Here is a 12755-nt window from a genome sequence, read left to right as displayed (position 1 = left end):
GGGAGCTCCTAAGTGAGAGCCGGTATCCTCCCAGCCTAGCCACAGATTCAGTAAACAAGCGTAGGATTAGTCAATGTTCTTTATGTCTGGACCAAAGGGTAAAGAATAGGCATGCTCCTATTTGACACAATATAATTTGAACTAATTCACTTTATCCATTCATTATAATTTCTTGACAAGGAAAAATATGTTTTCTTATGAATATCACATTTAAACATTCATTAGTATCATTCGTTATTTAATAGTTATTAAAATTACATATTTATTGCAATTGCCTATTAGTAACAGATAAACAAATTAAACTTCGTTGTTGTGATTAAAGTATTATTTTTTCTAAAATCTTAGTTCGAAGTTCTAAACTTACTCCCTGTGGGATCGATATCTAGGACTCCATTAGAGCCTTATATTACTTGAGCGATACGTATACTTGCGTTGATAAGTGTGACTTTACAATTATTGAATATTTATTACGTTCATATTTATCTTATATTTTTAAGCATATATAAAGTCGCGGTCACGCCTATACTAAGTAGGTTCAACTAGCAAGGTATCCCTATGTTAAAGAGGATAACAAACAACTCAAATAGAAGCAAATAATTGCTGTATGAACTCTTAACAATTAAACTACTAAATCAAACAAGTAAACTACAAGTATTATGAAGGAATTAAAAGTAAGAAACAATGCAAGTACACAGTTAAACAAATTTAAAACAAGATGTTTTTGGATCCTGCAAGGATAGATAGAAAAATAAAGGAACAGGAAATAGTGAATCTAATTCTTTCAAATCTAAGACCTAAAAGTTTAACTAAAATTTTTGAATTTGAATTCACTATTCTTCCCTAACAACGACGCAAAAAACTTGACAAGTACCAAATGCTACAAATCACGGGCTGCTCACGCAAGTATACATGGCGTATCAATAATATCAGGTTTGAGCCCAGTTTTCGAACTTACAGGGAATGATGAATTCTCAATGAAGTAAAAGTTCTAGCCTACCATTATCGGTCCAAGCTTGAAATGTTTGAAATGCAAGTTAAAGTTTTAACCAATTCTATAGTTATGAAATAGTAGTCTAATTGAGCAAGTAAAAGAATGTTTGTAAGAAATTCAATTTTTAAGAAGTTTCCTTCTTGAATTGATTTAGTGGAGAATATAAATTGAACAAATGATTAAAAGTTAGTGTCAAACAAGAGTTGGCCTATCCCTTATCCTCTTCCGGTGGTCTAAGGAAATTTGACCGACAAGAGTTTAGTTCCCTAAATCCTTTAACCAATCCAATTAAAATAACTCCTTGAATGTAAGTATAAACTCCAAGACAAAATTCTTATTTCCTAGAGCTTATGTGGTTAACTTCTATCACTCCACAATGTATCCTTACAAATCGCATAATTCACAATGGATGTTAACATTCCTATTGGCCAAATAGGAAGTAAATTAATTTAAAACTTAACTCAACACTATTATAATCAATTATCGATCAAACCACATAAAAAGATTCAACTTTACTCTACCACCACACAATTCAAGGGAGAAATAAGAAGGTGTACGTACTTTTCATTAAGAAATTCATCTACTTAAGCTTTGAATTAAACAAAGATATCAAACATAGAGTTTTATACAGAAATACAACAAAATATCCAAAACAAAGTGTACTTATCTCCCTCTTTTACAAGCAAGATGGATAAAGAGAGCCAAGCAATGGTACACCTTTTGATCCTCACCAATCTCTCCTTTCTTCACATACAAACTCCTTGAATATATTCTCTTGATTTTCCCCTCATTTTCTCTCTCAAGAAAATGGCAGAAAAACTAGTGGAAAACCCCCTAAAATTGTGCTCATCCTATTTATGCACCCCCCAAGTAATTTGAAGCATAAATTGCCATAACTAACAATTTTCAGGTGCCAGCGCCTGAGTGCTCATAGGTAGCGCCGCACCGCTTCATTCTCCTGTTTTGCAGCGCCTAGGCGTTGGTGTCGCGACGCTTAGGCGCTACTATTCTAGCGACCCAACGCCCAATTTCAAGCGCCGGATTCTAGTGCGCTCTGTATTTTTCTACCCAAATCGGGCTCATAGGCGCTGCAAGATGGTGCCCCAGCGCTCCAAATCCATCGCCGGGTTTTTGACTGCTCTGTAATTTGTGCTCCATAAGGCCAGTGCTGATGCCTAGACGCTAAGTCCCAGGCGCCAGAACTTCAATTTGCTCCAATTGCCATTTTGTGAACTCAGATTGCTCGCTTTACTTGTTTCTTACATTTCAATATAAAATACCTTCCAAAAACATAATTTAAATATACAAGAAGGCACAATAAATACTATAAATAAGCACGACAATATACATATGGCAAAGGGCAGAAAATACTGATTAAACAAGCGGCTAAGTGGGTGATATTATTGTGAAAAAATTATGAAGTAAATGATCAAATCTAAGTAGCTTGGATTGAAGTTATTCAAAAAGGTTTATGCAGAATTTATTTACTTAAAGATGTAGCACTCATAGAATTGAATGAAAAATAAGAATTCATAAAGCAAACCTCTTATAGGTGGGATAAGGCTAACAAGGATGATATTTAATTTTATGTGATTTTCATATTTTTAAAAGAACCTCTATGAATATATAATGTCTAATTGTATGAAACGACACTACATAATGTTTTGAAAATTATGAATTCTTAGTAATCATGAAAGTAGATATCTTAAAATTGTTTCATCAATTGCTAGAAAATTGGATTGTTTGATAGAGTTCAGTTCAATGAAAATCTGCTTATTTTTAGTTTATCTTGAAGAATTACTCTGGCTTTGGTATGTTGAACTGTTGATTCATTCACTTCTGATACTCTCTTAAATTTATTAAATTTTATTTGAGATCTCATTTGAATTTTACTTGTGCAGACCCTAGTTGCTTTGAAGAAAGGCAGTCAATTGCTCAAATATGGCCGTAAAGGGAGACCAAAGTTTTACCCATTTAGATTATCAAGTGTGAGCTCGCAATATTCATTTTCGTTAAACTCTAGCTGAAAAATGATATTGCTATGTTTTTTCTATTTGAAGGAGCTGGTGTAGTGTTATCTTTGTGCTCAAAGTTTTTTTAGTAATTTTTTATCTTATGTTTTTTTTTTGAAGGTGTGCATTTTGCATTAAAGTAACAAAGGTTACAAAATAAACTGCCCAATATGCCCAAAAAAGAAACTAAAAAACCTATGCCCCTTGGGCATTTACAAAAAGGGTGATATCCGCCTGTAAAAGAAAAAAAAAAGATGATCTTGCTCATGAACAAGAGAAAACCACTATCAAGGGCTTTCTTTGCACAAATATGGGAAGCTTTGTTGTTCTCTCAATTGGTATGAAGGAACAAAACTTGCTTGAATTTAAGCAAGAAACCAATATTTGGATTGCTGGAAATGTTATGTTGCCCTGCCTTCTTATTCATGGTGACTTTAAGGACATTATTGACGTTGTAGTTATCTCCCTCGATAATAAGCCTCTTACTTTCAGTCATCCAATCTTGAAGACGGTCCCCAAAAAACAAAACCGCCTCCAACTCCACATGTGTGCTGTCTCAGTGGTGAAACTTGCGGCTCGCAGCCACCAAAAGTTGTCCCGATTCGTCACTAGGAACGAGCCTAGTTGCCGCAAGGTTGGAAGGAAGAAGGGCCCCGTCGACATTAACTTTGATCTAACCCGGAGGGGGAGAGTGCCATGAGGAGTGTGGTAACAACCGCGAAGACTGGTTAGCACCCCAGTGCTCTGGAGCTGGAAGAAAGTGGGGGTCAGGGAGGACCTCTAGCAAATTAGAAGCAGTTGTTACTGGAGTGCCATGACTCTTGGCATGCTTTTTGGCATTTCTAGCGCGACAAAAATTGTGGACACTGTTACAAAACAACTGTGCCGATGTGATGTTACACGTCTTAATGCAATGGAAATGTGAAATAATCTCATCAAAGCTATGGTAGTTAGGAATTGAGAAGCCCCACATTTTGGGTTTATCTAACACTGCAATAAAAAATAAGCATTTAGTCGAAATATGGTCCCTGTTTTCCACTCCATCACATCCCCAGGGGCATTGTTGAGGTTCGGTTAGACCACGGGAAGCCAGCCAATCATTAGTTGGGATCGCATTCTTGCTCATCCGCCACCAAAAGACTTTCTCCCTAGGCCGTAACTTAGGCCTAGCAAGTCACCTGTTAGTCCTCGAGGTGCTCATACTCAGCTTTGAATGCATTGGCTGTAATGGTTTTATCAGTAAGCTTTCTGCACATCTTTGGCACATCCTTGGGTTGGTGCCTTTCGATGGGGCTGCGAATGATAATATCGCATAATTCCTTCCCAAAAAACTCCTGAAGCTTCTCCCCATCCCATTCGTGATTGTTGATGAATGCGGAAACAGTGAGATGTTCATCCAAGGAAGCATTAATGAAAGTTGGCCAGAGATATTGCTGGTGGTCCCAAATCCATTTTTGGGCTAAGGCATTGATGTCCTCACTATTTGCAACTTTCCATCTTATAATTTTATTCAGGCTTTTTTCCCCATCCCGTAATATGTTCCAGGATATAGAATCACTCCTTTTATTCTGATAGCCCCACAGATCCATTCCATAATTGTTGGCCAATAGCTTATGTATTAAAGTATTAGTTTGCGCGAGAAAGTTCCAGACAAGCCTTTCTCTATAAGAGGCCCCCTCCATTCTGCGGTTGCATGGAAACAGAGCCCACCTACAATGTGTGGTTTGCACAATTCATGCCAAGGGAGGTAGTGCATGCCACGTCTGCCATTACCCTTACCCCAAGGAAAGTTGCGTCCATTCTTTTCTAGTTCAGCAAGAAAACTCTTGGGCACTTCGGTACGAGTGAGGAGATACACAGGGAGGACCGGGCAAGCCAATTTAAGCAGCGTAATACGCCCAGCCAAAGAAAGGAACTGAACTCCCCAGGAATTCAGCCTAGCAGCTGCAATCGTCTATAGTTCGCCCTGGTTAGTCTTTTTTTTATCTAATTTAACACCCAAGTACAGAAATTCATCAACTTTCTGTAACCCCAGCACTTTTGCAATTTTCCTCTTCTTCCTATTAGGAGTAGGTAGCTGTTCTAAACAAAACATTAGACTTATGTGTATTATACGCTGTCTCGTCCATTCACAGTAGTTGGTGATAAGCTTGATAATAGTTTAAGCAGTGGGAGTAGAAACATCCACAAAGAGGAGCACATCATCCACATATAATAAGTGAGCAAGCGAGGGCCCCCTTTTTTGATCTGAATCCCGATCTGATTACCAAACTGTGAGAGAGGTAATGAAAGAAGTTCAGAACAGAGGATAACTAAATATGGAGATAGAGGACATCCGTGGCAAAACTCGCCCTCCGCCATAATCCAAAGTGAGCGTTGTCCATTGACTCGAAGAGCAAATTTGGTCCGGCAAATTGAAGCACCCAGTTGATGAAAATGGCATGGAATGAAGATATCCCAACTCATACGGTCGTAGGCTTGCTCCATATCAACTTTGGGTGCCATTAAACCCGAGGTGGCCATAGAATGTTTGAATTTGTTGATCATCTCTTGCGTAAGGAGACAGTGATTCAGAATTCTCATAGGCTTGCTTTTTCTTTTGTTTGGGTATTCAAGAAGGGATAATTATGTTGGGAAGGAGTGATCTTCTGATGATTATCTTTTTTATTCTACTTCATTATAATTATCCGATAAATAAAACCAGCCCATCTTTTCAAGTTTCGTGTTTTTTATTTCACCCGATGTTTTCTTATCAAATAGAAGTTCTCTTTTGTCTTAAATAATGGACTTCAAACACTTGTATTGTACACTACTTCAGCTATAGTCCTCAAGATAACTTGTGCCATTTATGTTGAGTCCCTCCTAAGTGATCTTGCGCCTAGATTGCATAATTTTTTCTGTCAGGTTCAAATTCAATTGCTAGTCTTGATGTGCATGTCAGGGAGTTTTCATGAGGTTTGGCAACAACACTAGTGGTCGTATTTATTTTCTATCCAAAAGCTTATGTCAATAAATGAGGGAGAATAAGTTGGTATCTCTACATCAAAATATTTTTTACTTATTCAATGTGGGATTAACTCAATACACTCCCTAATAATCTCATCTTCATTTGAGAGCTCTTCACATTGCTATCACTTCCCCTAAATAAAAGCCACTTAACATTAATAGTTTTGACCGCTTGATACCAGCGCTCTCAATTATGTTTAACAGAAACGATTAAGCCTTTGGCAAGTACCAACCACTTAGTATTTATATGTAAATAGATATTTTAGCCAATGTGAGAATAAAATTTAACTGAAATTTGGCGACCGATCTTTTGTACTTAAATGATGTAAATTTTAAAATGCAAATGATAGGCGGTTTATTTTGCAGGTGTTCAATGCAGTGTATAAGGTAACCTCTCTGAAATATAAGATTTTAATCCATGTTTTGATGCCTCATATGATTTAGGAACCAAGCAGTGGTTTACTGCTTGTGCTTTAACATAATCATAACGACATAAATATATGAAAATAAGTACGTGCTTGTGAGAAAACTGAACTAAAAATTGAGGAAGTCTATCTGAATATCAAGTGATTAAAAAGGTCCCTTTTTTTCAATGAACTTTGTGCGATGAGTTACTCCTTTTAATGTTGTAGTTACGCTAGCATCGGTAAAAGGGTCATTAGGTGTTAATGTAAATTTTTTTACCTTTTTTTTCGGACATCGTGTTCAATATCCCAATATGTGGTGTCAATCAGTGATTTCATTTCCTTTCATCCTTACTATTGAGAGCATCATGTTGAAAGTCCACATATTATTGTACTAGATAATGATGTTGTGCCTTTGTGCTTACATGTGCTATAGTCTGCAATTAATGATCATTTCTTTTTGAACAGGATGAATTATCCCTAATTTGGTTCTCAAATAGAGGGGAGAAAAGTTTGAGGCTGTCTTCTGTTTCAAGAATTTTCCCTGGCCAAAGAACAGTGAGAACATATTTATGAAACTTACTTTTCATTTTGAATTTAACAGGTTTATGCTCCTATGTTCTGAGATCAGGCATTTCCTAGTAGTTAATTGCCTCATTTTTTATATGATTTCATTCTGCTTTCCAAACATATCTGAAAACTAATATTTTTCATTTTTTTTGTGTTTCATTGCAGTCTGTTTTCCAAAGATATTTGCGTCCTGAGAATGATTATTTGTCATTTTCGCTCTTATATAACAATGGAAGACGATCACTTGATCTGGTCAGTGCACACAAAGTTTCTCTCTCTCTCTCTCTCCCCCTCCCCTCTTTTTACAATGCTTTAATATTTATGCTGACAATGTGCTTTTCATCATCACCTATCAGATATGCAAAGATAAACTTGAAGCTGAACTGTGGTTTACCGGTTTGAGGGCTCTTATCGCATCTGGTCAATATGGACGTTCACAGATTGATGGTTGGGCAGATGAGGAAAATTGCCTAGATGTAAATGTTTGATATTCTAAATACTGGTTTTTGCACATTAATTATTTACTTCTAACACCAATGTTTTCCTTTCATATATTGTTTTAAATTAATTTCTTTGAATGAATTTAAGGAAGTGCTTATTTTCTTCATACATTGCTCAGATGGATGTTGTTAGAGATTTTAAGGAAGCTGATTTGATAGATTCGAAGAAAAATGTGAACAAAAGTGCACAAAACTAGAAAACGTAAAACCAACAAAATACTAAGATTTAATGTGAAAAATTCCTAGAATTGGAAAAAACCATGGAGCTGTTATGCGAAAATAATGTGAAAACTAAGAAATTCACATAATGACAATCAAACACAAACAATTTTCATGGTTTAGCGTTGATTTAATTCACCTTCCTCTGGGGGGGGGGGGGGGGGGCTAGCACCGGATTAGGAAAGAAAAAGAGCTTAGGCATACCTTTCATGAATCCGAAGTTTCTTTTATAGAGGAGGATTAAGACATACAAGTAAATAAAACCAAAAGATCAAATTGCCCCTAATTACAATAAAATTCATAAATACAACAATCTCCACCTCATCTCTTACTTCTAGATAAGTGAGAGATGATCATATGAGCTCCAAATTCCAATTCAATTGCACCAAAATGGTTGCTTACGTACCTCCTCTCGAAGGGATCAAGCTTAGCATAGTTCTTCAAAATGCTCAACTGGGTAATTAGTCTTGAGCTCGGATGTTCATCAAAATCTTGAAGTAGGCGAACTTCTGAATAGGTAGTACCTTTGTGAGCATGTCCACTAGATTCTCTTCTGTATCTATCTTCTTTAACAGAACCTTGTTGTCATCAATTAAGTCCCGAGCAAAGTGGTACCTCACTTCAATGTGCTTGTTACGGGGATGATGAACTGAATTTGTGGCCAAGAACAATACACTCTGACTGTTATAGAACACCGTAAGAGACTTTTAATCAACTCCCAAGTCATCCAATAGAGATATATCTTGCTTCCTTCATCGCCTCCGTGGCTGCCATGTACTTAGCCTCCATGATAGACAGAACAACAGTAGATTGATCGACCTACAACTGATTGTACCTCATAATAATATGAATAAATAACCAGTCGTAGTTCTCCGTTAATCCATATCACCTACATAGGCTGAATCTTTGTAGTTTATGTACAAATATGTAATAGATAACTATCTCTCAAACACCAAGTCAACATCAACTATACTTTTCAAATACCTCGAAATACTCTTCACAGTTTGTTAATGTTTTCTTCTTGGATCATGCATGAATCTGCTCATAACACTAACTGCTTGTGCAATATCTGGTATAGTACAAACCATGACATATATTAGACTACCCACTGTACTAACATAAATAACCGATCACATATCTTTTCTTTCCTGATCAACTTTAGGACATTGAATTGAACTCAACTGAAAATGAGATGCAATTGGTAGACTCACCGCATTGCTCGAGTCATCAATCCCAAATTTTTTCAGCACCTTTCGAACATAAGCTCCTTGCGAAAGCCAAACCTTTCTAGCTTTCTTGTCTCTTAGAATCTCCATATCAAAAATTTTGTGAGCTTCACCCAACTTAAATTCGAAATGTTTGAAAGTTAATTCTTCATTCTATCAATCTCAATCTGACTAGCAGATGCAATCAACATGTCATCAACATACAAAAACAAGTAATAAACTCACCGTTGGTCACCTTCTTGAAATATGCACAACGGTCATACTGGCTCCTCGTGTACTCTTGTTCTCTCATAAACTGATTAAATTTCTTGTACCATTATCATGATAACTAGAAAGACTTGTCCAATTTGCAAATCAAGTCTTTTTATGCTCAATATCCAGGCGACTGCAAAATATAGATCTCCTTTTGCAATTCTCTGTGTAGGAATGCATTCTTTCTATTGAGTTGTTCCAAGATCAGATCGTATTGTGCTGTAATTGCTAAGAGAACACTGATTGAGGGATACTTGACCACTAGGGAGAACACCTCGTCATAATCAATCCCTTCTTGTTGCGCAAAGGCTTTTGCCATTAATCTTGCATTACAACACACATCAACTTCATGAGATCATTCCTTCTTTGGATACACCTATGTGCATCCAATGAATTTCATTCCCGGAGGAAGTTTCACCAATCTCCAATTAACATTCTTTCGAAAAGACTAAATTTTTCATCCATTTTCGCTCTTCAAAGATCATAGTTTGGGCTCTCAATCCTTTCTTTGTAATGATAAAGGATTTCTGCCTCCATGGTTGAAAGTGTAAATGCAATGTGATCCCTCAATCAAGCTGATTTTGGGACATTTTGACACCTGATCCTGCTCCTAGCAATAGATTTCTGAACATGAGTTTCATCCTCAGTATCTTTTTTCACCTCTTGAGCACTATCAACAGTTACCTCTTAAGCTATAATTGAATAAGGTATTTAAGTTGGAGTGAACAAACTCTATGAAACAAATGTAGTTGCTTCAAACTCTAACTTCTGCTACATATCTGTGCTCCTAGCAGAACACTTCACCCGCTTTGAGTTCCGATTTTTCAACAAGCTTGCCTTATCAAATGTAACATCCCTGCTAATGACAATTTTCATGCTTATTACAAAAGAAGATATGAATAAGATCAAGAATTTGAAGGAGCAATAATCAAGGGAGTTTAAGATGAATGATTTAGATCTAATCAAGAAGATCCTTAGTATGAGAATCAGCAGGGACAAGGGTGGAGGTATGATGCGCCCCTGGTGTGTGATATTTTTTTGTGTGTTTTATGTCAATTTAAATCCCCGGTAACAGTGCCGAAAACCTGACCCGTCCCAAACTTACGCAGTAATTTAGTTTCAAAAAATATGACCGAAATCATAAATCAATTTATATTAAGTATTTAATTTGCAAAATCAAAATGTCATATAAAATTTAAAAAGTAGTTCATACACTAGGAGTTCTACGCAAGACAGACATTGTTTCAAGTAAAATAGAGCTTTCCTTCAAAATCTAAGTATCGATCCCACAGAGAAGCGCAGTAAGAATCCCTTAGGCTAATTCTAGTATACTACTATCAAGTGTTAGTTTAGAAGATGAAAATTCTTATAATAAAACATAAATCACAATATTCAAACTATAAAAATTAAAGAAAGAAAGACAAGTTAAAATGGGTTTAATGAATGCTAACATAAATGTAACTAAAAGAACCAAGTTTATTAAACTAATTTATAAACTTCAAAGTTAAATTTACTGATACTAAAAAAAGTTTTGTGACGAAGAGTTCAAATTTAAGAAAACATCATTCTCTTTTACAATGAGTATATGGATTGTGAAGAATTTAAAATCATTTAATATTATTATTAGGCTGGGAGGATATCGGCTGCCACTCCAGAGCTCCTATTAATCCCTCGCCACTACTCCTTCGCCTGGGGGCTAACAATCTCGTATTAGTTTACAATCAGTTGAACCAAATTGAGTTTTTTAATATGTCACCTTAAAATTTTCAATTCTGCATCCAAAAAAGTATATTTCCCTATTTATTTGCACTCAACCCCATGGATGACATCCTCTCCCATGGAATCGAAGGTGACTCTCACAATGTTGTAAAAATCATAGCCCTTTCGGATCTTATGTTTCTAAAAAAATTTTAACATTTCAATTGGTCAGATCGAAAATTATATTTCAATTGACCAAATCGAAAAGTAACTGAAGATCAGAGTTCAAATCATTACAAATTATTGATATTTAAAACCGTATAAAACAAAATCAATTCTTCATAAAACCATATCTCAGAGTAGGGAGAAGGATAAAGAAGACTACTCAGAATTCATAAGAAAGATACGACAAAACACAAATTTTATATATAAAAATAAATTTACAAAACAAAGAAAGAAAAAAAAACACAACTTATCTTACACTCCTTCCCAAGCAAATCCCTAAAAGTTCAATTTAAGCACTTTTTCTCTTTACAATCACACTCAATTCTCTCATAGGAATATTATAAAGAAGAAATCTCTCACCTTTCCTCTCCTCTTACAACCCTAGAAGAAAATCCTCTCTTCTCTAAAGCCTTCTTCTTACTCTCACGCCACACACACACACACACACACCTTTTTGCTCCAGACTTCTCTCTCTTTTATTAAAGGGTGTCTCACTCCAAAAAGAATTCAAAATTCTCTCCAAAATTCTCTCCAAAAGTCAAACATTTTGAATTCCAAAAATTTTGAATTCCCAAAATACATGTCCATTGATTCAAGAGACATATCCCTTCATTAAAGAGCCTTCCAAAGTGTCTAGATGCATTGAATCACTCCATGGGGCGTTTGAATTATTTGGAGCCTTCAAAATCCGCTTAAAAATTGTCTCGAACCGCCTTAATCTGTCTTATATCATCTCAGGCGCCTCAGGTGCCAATTCTCTAGATTCTGACGCCTCAGGTGCCACCCTGCAGCAGCTCCACCATTTTGCTCGGTTTCAGCTCCGTTTCGCCCCATTTCAGTTGCGTTTTGCTCCTAACAGATATACATACAAAATAAGCATGAAAACTACCTTTCTTTAAAGTGTAATTTCATTCAAAAATATGTGAGAAATGTAAAGTAGATTAAGCATAGAAAGACATCGAAATGTGCCAAGTCAGAATTTTCTTTCTTGCTCATTTTTACTCCAAATTGCATCATTTTTGCTTCATTTTCTCTAAAAGTCCATTTCTTGTACCTAAAACTAAAAATATGCAAAATATCTTCCTTTAAAGTGTAATATAATTCAAAATCATTAAAATTGAACATAAAATATATATGAAACAATAGGTAATTTTTAGTTGTGTTAAAATCGCTCAAAATTAAACATTACTTGTCCTCAAGTAACTCTTTTACTACATAAAAATATGACATAGGATAGAAATTAACTTATAAACTCTTCTACTTTAGTTTAATAAATAAAATAATATTATTTAAGAAAAATTTTTAATAACTTAGATTAAAACTATAAGTATAAGAATACTTGGTAATAAAATCTAAGATTTTTGAATTTCTATTCATTTCAAGAACTGTAATTTGTTATATCAAAGATATTTAAAATATCCATATGAAAAAGAATTTCATGAAAAATTTACTATTAAGGGTGCTAATACTTAAATATAAATTTAGAAAATGTAATAGTCTTTTCCCCAAGTTCATTCAAGTGAAATCAATTTTTGATTAGACATCTCAATCTTCTCCTCACATTCCTTTTTATTCCTTTCTTTTCTTTTCTTTTTTTTATTCAGGATCTTTTCAATCTTTTTTTTTTTTTTTTTTTTCAAGTGGTGATTTCT

General features: G+C 35.3%; 1 pseudogene; it reads left to right on the top strand.

Moving 5' to 3' along the window:
* The window catches only part of LOC110019359, a 57730-nt pseudogene that overhangs the window by 10212 nt on the left and 34763 nt on the right, over window positions 1-12755 (top strand).

This window comes from Phalaenopsis equestris, unplaced genomic scaffold (genome assembly GCF_001263595.1).
Source record: "Phalaenopsis equestris unplaced genomic scaffold, ASM126359v1 Scaffold000002, whole genome shotgun sequence".
Lineage (NCBI taxonomy): Eukaryota > Viridiplantae > Streptophyta > Magnoliopsida > Asparagales > Orchidaceae > Phalaenopsis > Phalaenopsis equestris.
The sequence above is the reverse complement of the archived record's forward strand: the minus strand, read 5'-3'. Positions and strand labels throughout refer to the sequence as shown.